Genomic DNA, 14,313 nt, shown 5'->3' on the forward strand with positions numbered 1-14,313 from the left:
AGAGTGGACAAAAATAGTAGTTATTCCAAAGTTTGCCTGGGGTAGTGCTTTGAGTTCTGACCTTTGGATACAAAGTGAGAACAAATAGTGTTGAAAAATGTAAATGATTAAAACAGGCTGGCCTTCCTTAGGAAACATTTGTGTCAAGTTTAGCCAAGAAAAGGGCTTGGTAATTGGATAAATGTTTTACTACTGGAAGAGACAGTGTTTGATTGTGATGTGTAGATTTTTTCACTATGTTGTTTTGTGTAATTGGTGCATTTGGAATTCAGGCTTTTTCTAATGTTAGCAAAAGTAAAGAAGTAGTGGAGGCTGTAAATTCAGCATTAACGATGTAGCTGTGCTCTTCTCTTGGGAAGGAATGGCAAATTTTGAAAAGAAACTTGGTTTAATTAGTCTGTGAAAATGGATGGCACTTTCATTTTCATAAGATGACAATATAGTGTGAAATAAACCTGGAAAGTGTTGGTATTGGGGCCTAAAAGTTTGATACTTGCAGGTTTTTAATTCCTTATTTTTCCCTTTTTAAAAATGAACTGACTGCAAAAAGCTGTGATAGGTAAACCTTTTACTGAAAGCAACCAAATTTGGTATAGATAATTGCTGCTTCTGTAACACCAGTTTTGTACATGCAATATATTTTGTCTTAAGTGTTGATTTGAATTTTCTTGAGACTAGCAAGAAAAAATGCCTTTGTTTTGGCAGTGTTTCCTTTGTGAATTTGCTTATTTGTGGAGATCAAAATTACTTGTTTTTTGAAATAAAACTGAAATTTTGTTAAGAGGCAGTCAGTGTTCCAGCAGCATCTGCAGTCTGATAACCTTTTATTCTGTTTAGATGCTTAAAGTTTAAACTGCTTTGTAGTTTGAACGTTCTGGTCAGGTTTTGTGTGCTGATGTTGTTTGGGAAGATCAGGGCCTGATTTTGGGCATTGCTGGGAACTGGAGAAAATGCAGAGTTTTGCCATTGCATTTGATACTTTAATCCATAGATCTGGCACAGTTTAGTCTCCATACAGGTTCATCTAGTTAGTAAAATAAAGGCAATAAAACGTTCTAACACTGCAAAATGAAGTGGCTTTAGGTTCTTTGTGGAGGAGGTTTCAGCATCCTAATCTGATCAGTGCACAGATCCAACATTTACCTGTGCCAGGACCAAGGTGTTACATCCTGTGACTGTGGGAAGTTCACTGTGTTTCTGTTCTTGCTCAGAGCAGGTGTTTTAACCCAAGCACAAATTGAACCTGGGAACTCAGTTGTTTGTGGTCTCTGCTGTTGTGAGGTTTCCTGGATTTGCTCAGTGCTGATGAGCACAAGCAGCCCCAGTGAGCAGTGAAATCACGAGACAGTGTGGAAATGACTGAGCCATAATATGAGTCAATACAATTCAAGCACTTAAGGTTGGGGACTTTTTTTTCAGAGTTTGACATAGTAACAGATCCCTACAGAATTTATTCTTCCAAGCAGTCAAAACACACTGTATTTTGCTCCGTTTCCTATTGAAATCTAACAAAGAAGCCAAAAATCAGGTTTCCATTTCCTGGTAATAAAGCTATTCCTTTGAGATTAGAGCTGGGAATGGATTTTTTTATATATGTATGGCAGTTCCTGCTTAATAATTGAATGCTCTTTGGTGTCTTGTGTGCTGATGTGTGAGAGTATGTGAGGCAGACTCATCTTCCCTGTGTGTTTAATATCAGACTGCTGTAACTGGCTTAAAGTTGGAACCCCAGTCCAGGCTTGTAGTTAAAAGAGATATTAAAGAGTTAAGAGCAGCCCAAGGTTATGAGATTGTTGGGAAAGCAATTGCCCTTTCCCAGTGCAATAAAGTAATTATGACTGGTGTATGAAAATGGGGTGCAGTCTGTTTGAACATTCTGGCTGCCTGTCTTTACCAGAAATTGCATTGTCCCCTTTTGTGTTGATCTCATCGTTTGCATATTCAGAGCATGTTCGATATTTGCCACTTGCAGCTGGAAATGCTAAGCAGCATTTAAAACCCAAATGATGCCATCTGTTTGTGTGGGGTTTTGGTGAGGTTTTTCAGATCTTGGCAGTGTTTCACCTTGGGTCTGCTCTCTCCACGCTGGAACGTATCACTGGGGGAATGAAGGTGTGTTCTGGGTCAGACTGGAGGGATTCTTCCATGAAGGGATGGAGGAGCTGCAGCTGAGCAGGGCTCTCGCACCTTCATCTCTGGTGGGGTGTTCCTGTGCTGCCCTTGCCTAAGCAAAGGTGCTGTTTGCAACAACCAGTCATGATGTTCTGGTTTTGACTCGAGTACCATGAGATCAAATGCTCCCGGGAAGTTTTTAACATTAAAAAACCTGAGTTTTAGTCCTTGTGCAAAAATGAGAGCTGTGATTTGAATTATTGTCGTTTGTGACTACAGTAGTGTAAAAGATAAGTAGAGCTGTGACTTTAAGTCAAACTGGGCCTGATTTACCTTGGGATTGGTAGTTGCACTGGGATTTAGCAGCATGGCCTGGTCACAGGCACCATGGGGTGATAGCGAGGGTGGGAACCTCGTGTGTCATGTCAGGTTTGTCCGCTGGTACCTGGGAGCCAGAGGCTGTAGTTTGCTCCAGGAAGATGTACAACCTCCATGGAACTGGTAAAAGCAGTTCTCGTGGGTTTTTAAAAGCAAGGAGTCAGCAATGTAAATGGGAATGCAGCTAAACATGTACGTGCTGAACTTTAGGGTTCGGCTTTTTTTAACAAACACTGCAGTATAAAGTTCTATTTTGGCACAAAGCTTGATTGAATCCATGCTTTTGGCTGGGTTCTTCTCTTCTGAGGACTTTCTGTGGCATCTGAGATGCCAAAGGTAAATATAACTCTTGTTCTGTTCACTCGTGGGGGAGCTCACAGTGGTTTAGGGTTTCAGGAGCATGACAGAGTTCCTGACAGGGAAATCTTTTCTCAGTGCACATCTCAGCTCTGTGTGAGTGTAGAGAGTTGTTGGGGATGAATTATAAGTACTGTGTGTTTGTTAATAAAATTCTGAGGGCTTTATCCACTCTGTGGAACCCACTCTGGGATGTGCAGTGTGGAGTTGCTGTGGCTCTCACAGCAGAGCCCTTCCATGGAAGTTTAAAGTGTTCTAACTGTTCTGCTTGGGCAGATAAACAAGTGCTTTAGTCCAAGAGATGATGAATAATAAAAACTTCCTCATGGTTATCTTTAGGAGAGAGTTGAAACTTTTCCTGCCTCTTTCAGCCTAAACGGTGCTCGTGACAACTTCAATTTATTTTTGTTTTGAAGCATAATGTGTGAGGAAGGTAGTGGTTATGTTAGGGGGTTTTTTTTGCCTAGATTTATATTGGGATTTTTTTCTTAGAACTCTTGCTGTGGTTTTTGCTTTGTTTGGGGTTTTTGCTTTGCTTTGATGTGTTGTTTTCTGGAGGTTTTGGTTTGGTGGGGATTTTTTTGTCCCCTCTCCAAAAAGGCTGTTCGTTTGTGGGAGGTTTTTTTTTTTAAACTCCGAGCAGCATGTGTGGAGTTATCGCTGTCTGGGAAGCAATGGACAAAGAAATAATACACACAGCACTAGTGGGAAATAATGAAAAGTTTCTCACTTGGCTGTTGGGCTGAGAGCTTGAGAAATACCCTTCTAAGAGTTTCTTTTTTCTTGGTCTTATCAATACCATTAGATACTAAAATGCTCTACGTAACTTTTTATTTCATATTTTGAATAAAAAATAGTACATAACTTTGAAAACAGTTTTTAAATGTCACTTCCAGCAAAGTTCATTCTGATTCAAAGGCCAGATCAGCATATGTGAGAAGCAGTCAGCAAGTAATAAATCTCAGCATAGCTGTGTGTGTTATCTCAGGGGAGAGGCTGGAGGACTGGAGGAGAAAACAGCCTAATCCCTCAAGTGCTGGGTAGATTTAATTAGGTCCCAGTTGCTTGGGCAACTGGCACCTAGTGAATTTTCTTGTGTAGTATTTTGAAAGTAGCTCTTAAGTCAGCTCCTGATTAGGTTAGTGTTTCAGGAAAACACTGCGTGACAGGACATCCTTCTCACTCCTGCTTGTTCAGCTGCTGAATGCTCACGTGCAGTAAATGATGGAAACTTCACAGTCAAGAGTCTTCAAAGCTGAGCTTTCACAAGGAAAACTTCAGTGCATCAGATCCCTAATAAATCATGTAATTTGTTTTGCTGTCTTTGGTTGCTGAGGGATCACAGGTTTTCATTTGAAAGAACAAGGAGATACGGTAACCCCAGTTTGTTATTGTGGGAATAAAGAAGGTCTTAAAAGACTTTGCTTGGTCAGAGTGGATCAAACACTGCTCTGAACAGTTTATGGTGCTCTGCCTAGTCTGGTGTCTCGTCCACTATAGACTGCAAGCTGCTTTATTAAATATTTAATGTTGTTTCAGAGCTGTTATTGGTGTCTAGCCTTAAAGCTTCACCTTGAAAGTAGAGTCAGGAGGTTCATATTGCTTCATTTCAGGAAAACAACCTCCATTTGGAAGTGTGATCTTCATTTGCATGTCATGGAGTACTAGCATGTCGTTATGAAAGCTGGGGAAGGTTTTTTTTTCAATTTTATTTCGTGCATACAAGGCCACAAACCCAAACTGCTGCCCACAGTACCTCTGCCGTGTCCTGGTTTCTGCTGGTGGCAAGTGATGAGCTGTGGTGGTACCACAGTGTGAACGAGGCCACCACATTTCATGTGTAGCTTAGTGGTTATTTGCATTGGTTATTCTGTGCTTAATGGCTTAAGGTCTTACTCTGCAGCCTTGTTCTCTGCAGCTTACAAGATCAGACCTAAATACAGGGATCCAGCTCATGCTGCCACAGCAGATCCTGCCTGAGTCACACACGAGTTCAGAGCCTCTGCTGAGAGCCCTGTGAGTAGAAATTATATTAATGTCTGAAGCATGACCAAAGCCAGAAGTTATTTTGTGCAGTGTTAAAGTATTTCCTCTTGGTGTAGATTAGAAGCAGATTAATCACTTGGAGCATTTCTTAATATTTTTTTCCTCTTCTCATGGAAGATGCAGCCAGTGGTGAAGTCCCTTGTTCAATTGGGCTCATTAGCAGTGGGCAGCTGGGCACTGATGGGGTCATTCCTGTAGCAGAAAGATTGCTGTTTGAACATAATATTATAGGGTTGGAGCACCCCATGTGTGAGAGCTGAGACTGGTCCTTTTTTAAAAAAAATAGTGCTTGAAATCTACTCAGGAACTCAACTGGTTGTTGCCCAGGAGCAGCAGCAGCATGGGGGACTTTTTCAGTTGTCTGTTTTTTAAAGGAACCTCTCTGACTTCCAGAAGAGTGAACCAGACTTAAGGGAAAAAGCCTGTGGAAGCTTTTGTGCCGTGAGAAGTCATTGGATGGCCCTTGAGCCACTGAGAAATGTGGCATCTGTGGAGTTTGGGAAGTGGGCAGTGTGGGGGCTCTTTGGGAAGTTCACTTCGGGCAGGGGGATGTGTGAGGGACACCGAGATGCAGTTCTGGGGTGAAAATATGTTGGAAGTTGAAGGCTGACATTGACAGCTTTGGTTTCTCTCACTTAAGGTCATGCAAGAGCTCATATGATCCCTTGAAACACAGACCCTCTTTGCAAATACCTTTTAACACGTGTTTGGAGCTCTTCAGCAAGAACCCAGAGGGATAACGAGCTGCTGCGTGGGACTGCTGTAGGCAAACTTATTTTTAAGCAGTACATCTCACAACTCTGTGCTTATTCTTTCTTGCACAGGATTGTGTCTGTTTGCTTTTCAAATCATTTTCCTGCTGCCTCGTGGCAGAACCTGCTCGTGCAGGCGGAGATTAAAGATCAAAGGTCACGCTTGCACTAGCGAGGTTTTACTACTTTAAATACTGAGTATTTATTAGTGTTTTCTGCGAGTGCAATAAAGGAAGTGAGGTGTAATTGAATCCATCTCAGTTGTTGAGCATTCTGAGCTGATGAGGAATAGGCTGCAGCCAGGCTCTAATGTGAGACAGGGCTCAGGCCTGCATTTCACACATGAATAAGCACACTTAATCTCCTGATTACAACAGCGCTGCTGTGCCGGGCAGGAGGTTGGAGGGAAGGAAACTCTGACGTCTGCTCTGTCATTAACCGAAATAAGCTGCTCCTCAGAGAAAATGAGACCAATGTCTGAAATTAAAGGCAGTTTCTCCAGACAGAAATATCATCTGTCTTCATGCTTATGCATAAAGTGTTTTAAAACAGTGGACAAGAAAAAGTGTCCTCTTAAATATCTCTTGCTCATCCTGATAACCTTGCACCATCCTCCACCCTTTGACTGAAAGAGCAGGATTTCTTTGTTTCCACTGTTACGGAATTTTATGGAGCACTTAAGTGGCACAGCTTTAGTTAGTCTTACAGATAGTCTCTAAATCTCGGGATGCTGCTTTCTTTAGAGAGAAATTGCTTTAATTATAGGCACGTTTCCCTGGGAATGTCTGGTCAGGCAGCTCATGGTGGGAGCCCCCCCTGCAGTTACTCCTCCCTTTTGAGAAGCTCAGATGCACAACTGTGTCTGGAGTTAAATAAAACAGCTCATGTGGCTGAAGACCAGAGGTTTTGCCTTTCCTGCTCAAAGGGGTTTTCCAAAAATAACCTGATCTACTTCTCTTTTGGGTGATTTAAATAACTATAGTTTGAAGCTTTCTGGAGGATGAAAGGCTTGCGAGGGGACAGCGGAGTGTTCAGCCATTTAAAAATGAAACATCCAGTGGAGAAGAGCACAGCTAAATACACACAGGGAGGGACAGTTTGGTAGATATTTGTAGATGTGTTCCAGAGATGGAAGCACCAAAATAAAATTTAGAATGGAAACTGGAATTAGTTGAGAGTTTGAGATTAGTTACAGGTGCCTGCAAAGCAGCAATGGGCTTGTTCTATAAACATGCACAAATGAACGTGTTCAGTATTGTGCAGGATTCATTTTTGTCTTAAAATAAGTGACCTAGAGACAGGCACAGGGATGTGGTGTACTGGTAACTTTGATAGTCAGGCATCCCATAAAACCAGGGCTGTTGTAAGAGGGACATGTGGTTCTGTTCCATGCGAGGATTCTTTCCTGTTACCATTAGCTCGGCTGTTACTGTGTGCCAGGAATTTCTCTTTATGCTTTGATTTCTTTGTTGGTATTTCCCAGGTCTGAATTTACAGCACTTTGGAATGGTTTTATTTCACCTATTTTTGTAAAAATACTACAGACTTCTCTTTTTTTGCCACAGGCTTGCCAGTTAAGAAATCCATATGCATGCTTTCAGGGTTTATCCTTTTTGCTTCCCAAAGTCTGTCTATCTGTTCAAAATAAACTGCTGTGTATAACAACAAGTTTTTGTTCAACTTTAAAAAAAATCTTTATTTTCTGTTTTAAATGCTGTTAAGCAGCCTCATAATGCAGATGTTTTTGTGGCTCCAAATTACTTCAGGTTCCCCAGATAATTGTTCTTGTTTTAACAGCAGCTTCTGCAGGTCCTGTGGGCCTGTTCTCCCCTAACAGGGGAGTTATCCTACATTATAGGAGGGAGTTATCCTACATTATATGGTCATTTTTTAAAGTTCTGTTTTTTAATGGTGTGGTGGGATGACTGCTTTACATTACTCAGCCCTATATTGTGGTAATCATTTACATTAAGCCTGAATGACTTCAGAGAAGGGTAAATACATGGCTTCATATTTATTGTCTGTTTGCTCCCATGTGTTATGACTACAGAGGCCATTAAAGCAGCTTTTGGAATGACAAGAGGAGCTCTGAGCATCCCCTTAATGGCACGGATGGGTGCAGTGGGCTGGGATCTGAAGGGCTGTACTCCACTCCTGGCTCTGCAGCTTGGTTGCTCTCTGCTTCTGAGATCACCCCACCAAACCACCCAGCCCTGAAGGTGCTTGGGGAGTGTGATGGGATTTGGGAGAGGCTGCCCTCAGTGTTCTGTGTATCACAGTGAGGTAAATGAGGGCTGAACAGTTCAGGTGGTGACCAGAGCAGCAGCCCTGTCACAGTGAGTGTGCAGGCAGCCCCTGCTCTTTCCTACCTTCCTCGCCAAACTGTAATAAAATAGGAAGTGTAGCTAATTTATCTGCTAATTTTAGTGGTGCAGAAACTTTCTGAGACTGTATTGATTTTATGTTGCTGCTCTTGAACTAGTGTGGGGAGAAAATGTGGCTTATTTGGAATGACATGACTTTTGTGGGAGCCTGTGTGTAAAACTGTCTAAAAGCAGGTGTTCTCACATCACTGTTGTGAACGGGGTGCATAAATTGCCCATCCGTTTCTGGAGGAGGTAGGACCTGATATGTTCACTCCAAATCTTATCCCCAGTCCTTCAGTCTGCTCTGTGGTCAAAGCTGACTCTTGTATAGCCCTTACTGAACTTCTGACCTCTCACAAATAGAAAGTTGTTCTCCTTGTCCTCCCTGTGCCCATTAGAAGAACACAAAGGGAGATGTTACTTTGCTGTCTTGGGTCCTTACCATGCCAATCCTTAAAGATCCTCATGATTGCCTGATTTCCCTGGCAATTTCCTCTTGAAAATGTGACTCCCAGCCAAATAACCTGTCACTTTCCTCTTGATAAATGCAGGGATGTTTTGGCCTTGTGAAATCTTGCTTTGCAGCTCTTCCCCCGTTCCTTTGAGTTGTGTGGCATCGAGGTTGTGTTGAAGAGAGGGATTTATGATCTTAGCTGAGCTGTCAGCCTGCATGGCTCGTGTGCCCGGATTTCGGAGCGATGCCACAGCATCCCTGGCCAGGCTGCGTCGGCGTGGGTGGAATGTGCAGGGGCACTGCCCGGCTGGGAGCTGCAATCTGGCTCAGAAATGTGAGATCTGCTGTTTGCTTTGCTCAGGTCAAGTTGGGTAAATAGCAGGGGGGAAGAAAAGGTCACTGTCTGTCATGGGAAACACCTTGAATTGTCTGCCTGGACTCGTGACCTCCCAGCTCGGAGGGGCTGATGGAGCCAGGGCCTGTCTGGGGCTTCCTCTTCCCCCTGCCCTGGATCCACTGGGGGTGATTGGCACAGAGCAGTTCAAAAGGAACAAACACACTTTAATTTCGTGTACTTAGAGGGCTTACAAGGGCTGTGGGCTGTAAAAATGTAACTCACAGTGACCACTGCCAGCCACAGTGTTCCAGGGCTGTGTTTGTGTTGTAAACTCGAAACGCCAGGGAAGGAGATAAAGAAGACAACTGATAAGAGGCACATAAATCACTGGAGAGACTCCTAAGAGCTTTTTAAAACTTCCAGCAAATCTTCTTCCAGGAGGGTCTCACACTTGTCCCCTGAGCATTCAAGAATAGGCAGTGGGGCCCCTTCAGCACCCACTGGCCGCCAGCAGGACTGGCACAGAACAGAGGAGGAAAATTAGCATTTTTGCTGACTGGGGCATTAATGTTGTGAGGAAAAAGTTCTCTGTGTGTCTGTGTACTAGTGGCAGGGAGAGATCTGTGTTCTGGCTCTGTGTGTGGTGGTTGGTTGGGCAATTCTGTTGGTAAACCCAGCAGGATCTGGATTTTCAAAGTTGAGGTGAGTGTCTTTAGTAAAATCTCACCCCAACAGTGAAATACTGTCCAAGAGTAATGGGGCAAAACACTTGCTGTATCCTTTTTTCCCTTTTCTTTTCGTATTTCGCCCCTCCTCTGCTGATCTCTCACTGACTTTGCCCTCAGTCTGCAGCTGCTGGGTGTGTGTTGCCATGAGCACAGTGCCTGGCAGTTTGAGATGATGAATGGACCCTGGGAGTGGGGAATATTCTGAGGGATGTCCTGCATGAGCTCTTAAAATACTTGGTCCCTCTGAATATCTGCAGCTCTTATTTTCCATGGCAAACAGGCAATAGGGAAAGAATGTGGGAGAAAGTTGATAACAGATGTTCCCAGTCTTTTCTGAAAGCTGAAGGTTAAAGGTGTGTGGCTCCCCTGCAGTTAATGAGCTTTATCGTGGACCTGGGATCGCAGGGAGTGTGGGCTGTGTGGAAACTCCCCTGCTTGGAGCAGGCGTGTGAGGGTTTGAGCACAGCTCTTGGATTCCTGGAGTTCAGCTCTTCATTCTCTCTGTGGCAGCTGAGATTTCCTTTCCTTCATGTTTGACTTACTGGTGTTATTTTTCACAAATGAAGCTTTTCTTAAAGCAGCTCTTAAAACCTTATAAATATACGGGGAAACCTTTATGGGCTGTTTTCTCTTTTCCTTTTTTTCTGAGTTTTAATCCCTTGCACTTAAACTGAGTTAAAATTCTTCCTTGACATCAAAATCAGGAAAGCTCCATGTCAGGAACTCTAGCAGTGGCAGCACATAGTTCCTTTAATCTGGCATTTGCTGAAAACAGTGCCTTTTTATCTGGCAATATGAGACTAAAAGCTTACAGAAGAATGGTCCTGTTGTGTTTATTAAGACTGGTAACACATGACCAAACAAATCTTGTTAAAAGATTTATCTGTCTAGCTTAAATAAGAGAAAGGAGCTCTTCTCCATATTTTTAGTTGCCCTGCATTCTTAGATGCCTTCCTGTTACAGTCTCGTAGCATTTCTGGTGGACTTGCTTTCACATTATCTTTAAAACCTGACTCTTTAATTCTGGTTAAGAGGTTTAAGTACTTAATGTGCAGAGAGGTGCTGTATGTGCCTTTTGCTCTGACAGGGGTTTCCAGGTGTACAGCTGAAATAACTGTGTGGAACAGGTAACTTGGAGTAGCAATATCCTCCTCTCCAGGCTGGGTTTGGAGTGTGAGAAGGGTTTTGTGGCTGTAAAAAAGGTTGAAACTTTAATTTAAACTAGGTTTAAAATGCTGGGGGGAAAAAAACCACCCTGAACCAGGTCAATATGGGGTAACAATCAATTGAAAATAATGATTATGAACTTCTGCACTTCAGATTATTAGATGAAGTTAAAGGTTAAATCATGCCTGCTGGATTTCTCCAAAATCCTGGTGGGAGATTCTCGTTTCCTCAGTTTCTTCATCACTGGAGACCTGAGCATTTTAACAGGAACACCAGCAGTTGGATACGATGGGAAGTTGTCAGTATCTGCGTTTTCTGCTATAAAGCAGAGAACAGGAGACTTTAGTGAGTAACTCTGCAAACACGTTTTTGGCTCGTGTTTGATCTCTAAACAATTTAAGATAAAAAAGACTTTGCAAGTCTGATAGCAGAGTGGGTGGAGATAAAGAAAGTTATCCTAGAGTGGACATAATAAACTTACTTGGAGAAATGGCCATATCCTGGGGCTCTAGTTAAAAAATAACAACAGAAATGTCTTAGAGTGTGATTGCAGTGAAGTTATCATTTTTCCTGGGTTTTTCAACTTGCATTGAGCAAATAATGGATGGGGGCTATTCTGCCACTCCTTTGTATGCCACACTCGACCATTGCAAAGTGATTGTTCCCCTTTCAGCTTAAATGACTTCTTCCTGAGATGAATTCCCTGTGGAAGGAGCAGTAAACCAGTATCAGAGGCAGTTAATGCCCTTCAGCCTGTGGGGCTGTAACCTGAATGTCTTTGCTTTAGCAGAATGACAGAAGCAGCTGCTTTGGTGGGGTTTGGTACAGAGAGAATGAGCAACTGCCAGTGAAAAATGACTGGAAAACCCAAGGCACAGAGCTTGCCAAAACCCACCCCAGAGTTTCAGTGCATTTGCCTCTGCTGCCCTAATCCCGAGTTGAACATCTGTGGGATTGCTGCACACGTGACGTGCTAGCCCAGTTTACTTCAGGGAGCAGAAAAAAAGGCTCACAGTGCTTCTGTAGTTTCTGGGGTGGTGGTTTTTTGGGTTCCATGCTCATTCATAATTACACAGAGAGTGGCACAAAGTGCTGAGCCCACTCAGCAGCTGTAACTGGTGAGTGGTGTTGAGTCAGCAGATGAGTTTTCACAGTGCTCACATCTTGGTAAAGAGCGATCAGGCAACACGTTGAGTTTGCAGCATCTTCCTGTTCCAGGGTGGTTGGTGGGTGAAGAAAGAATGTGTGAGATGTGTTCTTTTCCTGTTACAGCTACTCTGAAGGTTATGGAGCTGCTGTATTCTTAGACAGAAGTAGTCAGTGCTTCATGGTGATGTTGGTTTAATCCTGAAAATCTTTGAAACTGAGTATTTGGAGTGAAATAGTCTTGGAAATGTGATATATTTATGTAAGAAAGCAATGGCTATGAAAATTACTTTTTATGGGATCCCCTGAAATGGGAGCTGGGAGGAAAGTGGCTGTTTGAGTGGAAATTTCACAGATGAACAGACTGAGCAAAGTGTGGTACACACAGATTCTTGCACAGCCCTCCAGTAAACGAAATAATCTGAACATGGTCGTTTGTTTATTCACTGCTATTCCTCTATGCAGAACTGTGTTGTGCAAAGAAAAGAAACCCAGGGAAAAAAAATCTGCACAATAATTGGACTTGTAATAAAAACACTGAAGTACTTTGAATCTCATCTGAGGGAACAGCAAGGACGTAACCCTGCAGCTCTGTGGGCAGTTCTGGTGGGTGCTGCAGGGCTGCTCCCTGGTTGCTCATGGGCAGAACTGGGGTCCAGCAGTGTTGCCACCACAGTGTCACCCCTGGTGTTTGGAGGCTTCTCCTGGCAGGATGGAAATGGCAAAGCAGGGCCAGGGGAGGTGATGTGGGGTGGGACTTTCGTAGAGTGCTTTACCCACCAGGCACCTGGAGGTCACTGGGTTTGATGTGGTGTCGACCTCAGGACGGACTCCAGTGGTGTAAAATGGTTCACTTGAGCTTTACTTTCAAATTAAAGTTGAGCAAGGAGCAGCCTGCACTGGAATCGTGGCTTTCTCAGAATTGTTTGCACAGCTCTGGCTCCTCTAGACCCAGATAATACTGAGGTGGAGCTCAAAATGTTTCAGATGTAGGTAAAATAAATATGGATGCATTATCTGTCAGTCACTAATCAACGTTTTTGTTTGTCGTTAAGACAGGAACTTTAAAATCGTTTTTCCTTTATGTTTAGAGGTGTGGGGTGGTTGGCACCTTCTTAGCTTTTCACCCTGAGGCTTCAAGGAAAAGCCCTGTAGCTGGCCAGGTTTCAAACCTGCTCTTTCCCCAATAATGAAATATTGTGGTGACTGATGGGGATTTTTTAAAATTGGAAACGATTTAAAGAAAAAAAAAAAGTGGACATTTTGCACTTGCCACAAAGGAAGGTGCTTGTGCTGCAGTTGGCTGTGCCAGAAGAGGGGTGTGATCGTTTCACTGATCTTTGTATGAACAGCAATAGAAAAAACCCTGAGCTTTGCTGCTGGGGAATCCCTCACCTCTGGAAATTTAAGACCTTTCTTATTGAATCCCTGGAGGCTCTTGCTATCACCATTCCCTGCAACTTCCCTGGCAGTTGACAGGTTCATTGTGGTGTTCTCCACTGGAGTCTCATCGGATCCCCCTGTGAGTTATCAGAGCGATGGCAGCTGCTCTGAGGAGCAAAGAAAACAGCATCATTTCCTACCTGGCTGATGGGTTCATTCAGGAAATGCCTGAGAGGTCCCAGGCACAGCCTCAATTGCAGCAGCAAAAGCAATTTGTCTCTTTTGCTGTTCCCTCTGCTGCGAGGAGCAGTCGACAGGGACAGGAATATTGAGGTCTGAGATTCGTGTAGGACTGAAGGAATTTCCAATGCATGGGATCAGTGACTCCTCAGCTGACTTCTCAAAAATCAAACCAGCCTTTTTCCTTCTCTGATGTGGTTTCAAAAACTTAATGCATGAACAATCAATGTTCTCGGGTCCCTGCCTTTCAGACTGTACATTCTACACCGTGGGCTAATTTCATGTTGCACCACGTAGCAGCTTCCTGGAAATGCAGGAACTGGATGTGGGCAAATTCAGCTTTACTGGTGAATTAGGGAAAAAAGGGATCATTTACCTTTGTGAGTTGAGTGCCTAGTTTTTGAAATATCCTTCTTTCATGAAAGGTCCTGTTTTTATCTATGGAAAGGCAGAGTTCATTAGTGCAGTTGTAACTACTGTGGTTTGGTTTGAATTAATTAATTCCTGTAATCTGTGGATTACAGGTTAGCTCTATTTTTGGAAAAGCAGGGTAGGGGCAGGACTTGCTGACAGATTGCCCTGGAAGTGGCAGATGGCATCCCTTACCCTGTACCAGCTTTGTAGGGCATCGGCTGTGAGTGGTGGTGAGATGTAAAACAATACAGCCATTTGCTGAACTCGGTCATTTGCTTCCAGATAAAAGCTGGAGGCTGCTCCTTCTTTGCACTTGTCCCTTCCTAAATGTTTTGTGGGTTTTGTTTTTTGCATTTGTAGGCTCCCTCTTAGCTCCAGGTATAAACTGGTAGCTGTTCTCCATGAGCACTCCCCATCCGAGAAGTTATTACAT

The 14,313-nt window shown here is 43.3% G+C and overlaps 1 protein-coding gene across 4 annotated transcripts in view; it reads left to right on the forward strand.

Annotated features, from left to right (window-relative positions):
- Positions 1–14,313, forward strand: part of RERE (arginine-glutamic acid dipeptide repeats) — a 177,630-nt gene that overhangs the window by 42,833 nt on the left and 120,484 nt on the right. The window lies entirely within an intron of this gene.

This window comes from Corvus moneduloides, chromosome 22 (assembly GCF_009650955.1).
Source record: "Corvus moneduloides isolate bCorMon1 chromosome 22, bCorMon1.pri, whole genome shotgun sequence".
Lineage (NCBI taxonomy): Eukaryota > Metazoa > Chordata > Aves > Passeriformes > Corvidae > Corvus > Corvus moneduloides.